Below are 3,668 nucleotides of genomic sequence, written 5' to 3' on the forward strand. Positions count from 1 at the left end.
ACATTAACAACATTGCATGTAACATAGAAAAATATATTTAATTGACCCTAACAAATAAACTAAACCCACAAAAGCTAACCCACCCACCTCCCTAACCCCAACGACTGTCCATAGAAATAGAGAACGCCCAAACGAGTGAAGAACGAACAGGAATTAAAAAAGGGGCAGTGACAGGGACTAACTGGTGGGGCGGGACTGGAGGAGGACACGAATCTGGTCCTCTAAATGGGCGACGCGGCGTGTAAGGCCGCGGCAGTTGCAGCCACAGTGGGGGGGGGCACCGGAGATGGCACGGTGGCGGCGGGCAGCCGCCAGACGGTGGCGCCGTACCGCTGGAGGGCGGTGGCTGGGGCCCGGGGCACTGGAGGAGGCTTGAATTGCTGCTGCAGTCTCCTCCTCCTCCTCGGCTAGGACCACCAGCCGCCGGTATTCATGCTGGATTGCCTCCAGCTTCCGGCGCCGTGCCTTGGCGGCCAACTCCTTCCGGTTGATTTTTGGAGTAGCTCTGTATCAAAAAGAAAAAGCAAGACAATTGTAAAATATAGTCTTAATAAAACAGTAGGACAAGGTAATTATTTACACACATAGTGGCATGGTAGAGTAGCACTATAAAATAAAGCACAGTAGTACATAACATTTTAAATGTCGCCCGTCCTTCTTCCTTCCACCTGTCTTACACTTTTTAGTTGAACAGTGCACCAGGTGCTCTTCTCCATAAAACTTTCAAAGCGGAGTTGAAATCAGATAGATGAGGCCATTGGTTACTCAATACTCTGGCTCCTAGTCCTATACCAATTAAAGGGAATTCTAGTCTTCTAGTTCACTCTTCAAACGTCCCCAAGAACTCATACTTACTTACGACATCGGATAGCGGGCGCACTTTGTCCGCCCGCCATCCGACTGCTAAAAAAGGGTGGGGTCCCGTGGGGACAATTAATTAGGATGATGCGCCCGGCACAGTGGCGGGCGCACCCTGTTATTTTAAATTTAAATTCTGGTTGGCTTTGCTGAAAGCAATGCTAAAATGTTGTGCTGCTTTTCCAAGCACAACATGACGGGCCTCGCACGGAGCCTGTCACGTTTTGCTTTGAAAGTCGGGGGGGTACCATAGCATCGGTAGGTACCCTCCATGGGGGCCCCCAAGCATACTCTGCAATGTGTGCATGCCTTTCCGTGGCGGACGGTAATGCCGCCACGCAAAGGCATTCCAAAATGCAGATTATATGGCTGCCGGTGTGGTGAGAGAGACACCACCGCCATATTGAACCCTTTTCCGCCTAGACATGTCTGAATATTTTCTACAGGGATGGCGGGAGGTTTGCCCCTGCTGTGACGGCAGTGAATTCCAGCCAGCCCCGCGGGGGCAATACGCCCACCATCCTAATGGGGCCCTAATTCACAACTTTACAGTATACATATACATACAGTACACCTTTGCAGTGAGTGTGCTGTCAAGTTCAACAATAGTTAAAGATTATGAATCTAACTTACCACCGCCTGCCACTGGTGCTGCCACTCCCCCTCCGTTGCTATCTGCAACTGCCGCATCCTCGCCCTCTGCGTCGCCTTCGCTGGCCCCAGCAATGGTGGTCGGTAGTGCGCCTACAAAACATTACACATTTATTAGGCAACATATACACCTCCCCCCTATTGATCAGTAGCAAGGTTGAAAAATGAGTTAATACTAACATAAATCACTAGTACAAATCAGGTAGTAGTAGAGTAGACACTAAGTTATATGATCATTGTAGCATTTGCTTGATTAGCCCTAGCCATGCACATGTGACGTTACCTTTACCTTGCAGCTTCTTAAGACACCTTTGAGCCCACATGACCTGCCTCACACTGCTACTGTCTAGTCTACGCGCTGCGTACAGGCGGTCAACAAACATTAACAAGCCACTTTTTTAGGAAGAACTGGTGTACTACTGTTACTGTTAGTCCATATTGCTTATCCATAGATGCTACACTTTTTGGCACGGCTGAGAAATGCTTGCAAGTTGCAATATACTAACGCACACCATTTCTTTTTTCGCATTACAGACGCAAGATTCGCTTCTACGAACCAGAGCTTCTGAACGATGCACCAACTACCAGTACTAGGTTCTTCTGAGGTGAGGGGTCCCTTCACTCACATCTTCATTTATAAATGTATATAAACTAAATTGCTATGGGATGGGGGTGCTGCCTTCCACCACTTCAGTTATCATGATTTAATTCCCAACTGTATAAGTGTAACAATGTATATTGTTTTAATGTTATTGATTTGCCGGTTGGTGCTGCTAAGAAAACAGTGTACAGACCTTCTCAAATCGAAATAAAAATTTGAAACTTACATAGACTTTGTGGTATTTGGTGTGGAGTGGACTAACTTACACGATTGAGCAAATTAAAGTAAGGGTGTGCATGTGAATAGCTTCCACGACAGAGGTTGCGTGTGTTAATGTTCTGGGTTGTCTACTTGTTGGTTATCTTGGGGGGAGGGTTCCGAGACCTAATAGGTATGACAAGACAGTACTATAGTCAAGCAGTGGAATTGTGGTGGGTGCGGAATTTCTGATTGAGGTGTGCAAGGCAGGTCCAACCTACCATCACCAACATCCTATTTTCTGGTGCAAATGTATGTGCAAGATCCCTACAACAGTTGTATGTCCTATAGGGTATCATATCAAAATATTAAGAAATCTGGTAGGGCTGTTGCTGTGAATTTTCAAAGCCTAAACATCAACAAGAGTAAAAAGTAGTACAAGACAACAACCCAACGGATTGTATGAGCTACTGGTGAATATGAGTTTTATATTACAACCTTTCACAAAGAGTGGCACTGGCCAACTGGGCAAGACTAGCTACTACAGTACAGACAGACAGACTGATAGTATGTAGTAGTACTCAGTCATCATAGCGGAGGCAGGGATAAGCTTTTTGAAACCGTACAGATCGAAGGATAATTGGTGGTAAAAGAATAGCATTTGGAAACACACTATAGTTCGGGAGAAATGGGGCAGTAAAAGTTATGGAATAAGAAATATTATTAAAAACAAGAAGACTTACTGGGGCCAGCAGAGGAGCCCTCAGCGGTGTCCTCCTCGTGGTGTTCCTGTCCCGCCGACTGCCCAGTCCCTGCCCGTCTGCCCCTGGGTGCTGATGAACAGGAAAGATATAAGAAAGAGACAAACATTGATGGATGGTGTCAACTTAAGCAAATACAATATTTTTCAACAACGGTCAAAAAACACTTATGTAAACAATTGCAATAACTACATTGACCGATCTCATCTGGTCAACATGTAATATCGGGGGATTCGCAGTTCGACTACTTAAGTTACTATTTATCAACAGTAATCCATTCTTCCATTCTGATTCCAGAAAACTAAGTTTCAAGTAAGCCTAAGAATTAGTACAACGTACCACCCAACCTAGCCCACCTATTCCAGGCATGCCAATTGTACATTAAGTATGCATTTCGACTGTATTCCTCAACAATGTGTATGATCCAATCATGGAGGACACATGAACATGACTACATTTTTTGTATACACCAAATTTTGGTTTGATTGATGCTGATCTGCTACTGCTAAGTAACTGCAAAGCCTACCTCCACTCATTGAACAAACTAGAAAGGTTCTAAAGACTGGCGTACTAGCAGCACGTCACGTAACTGAGTGAGG

At 45.4% G+C, this 3,668-nt stretch overlaps 1 long non-coding RNA gene across 1 annotated transcript; it reads right to left on the reverse strand.

The window, feature by feature from the left end:
• Positions 1–276: 276 nt before the first annotated feature.
• On the reverse strand, positions 277–3,199 carry LOC146799469 (uncharacterized). The gene is made up of 3 exons (XR_014969276.1): positions 3,052–3,199; positions 1,492–1,602; positions 277–503 (listed from the first exon to the last, which is right to left on the reverse strand). It is a non-coding gene; the product is annotated as an uncharacterized LOC146799469 (long non-coding RNA).
• Between the last annotated feature and the right edge of the window lie 469 nt (positions 3,200–3,668).

Source organism: Triturus cristatus, chromosome 9, assembly GCF_964204655.1.
Source record: "Triturus cristatus chromosome 9, aTriCri1.1, whole genome shotgun sequence".
Taxonomy (NCBI): domain Eukaryota; kingdom Metazoa; phylum Chordata; class Amphibia; order Caudata; family Salamandridae; genus Triturus; species Triturus cristatus.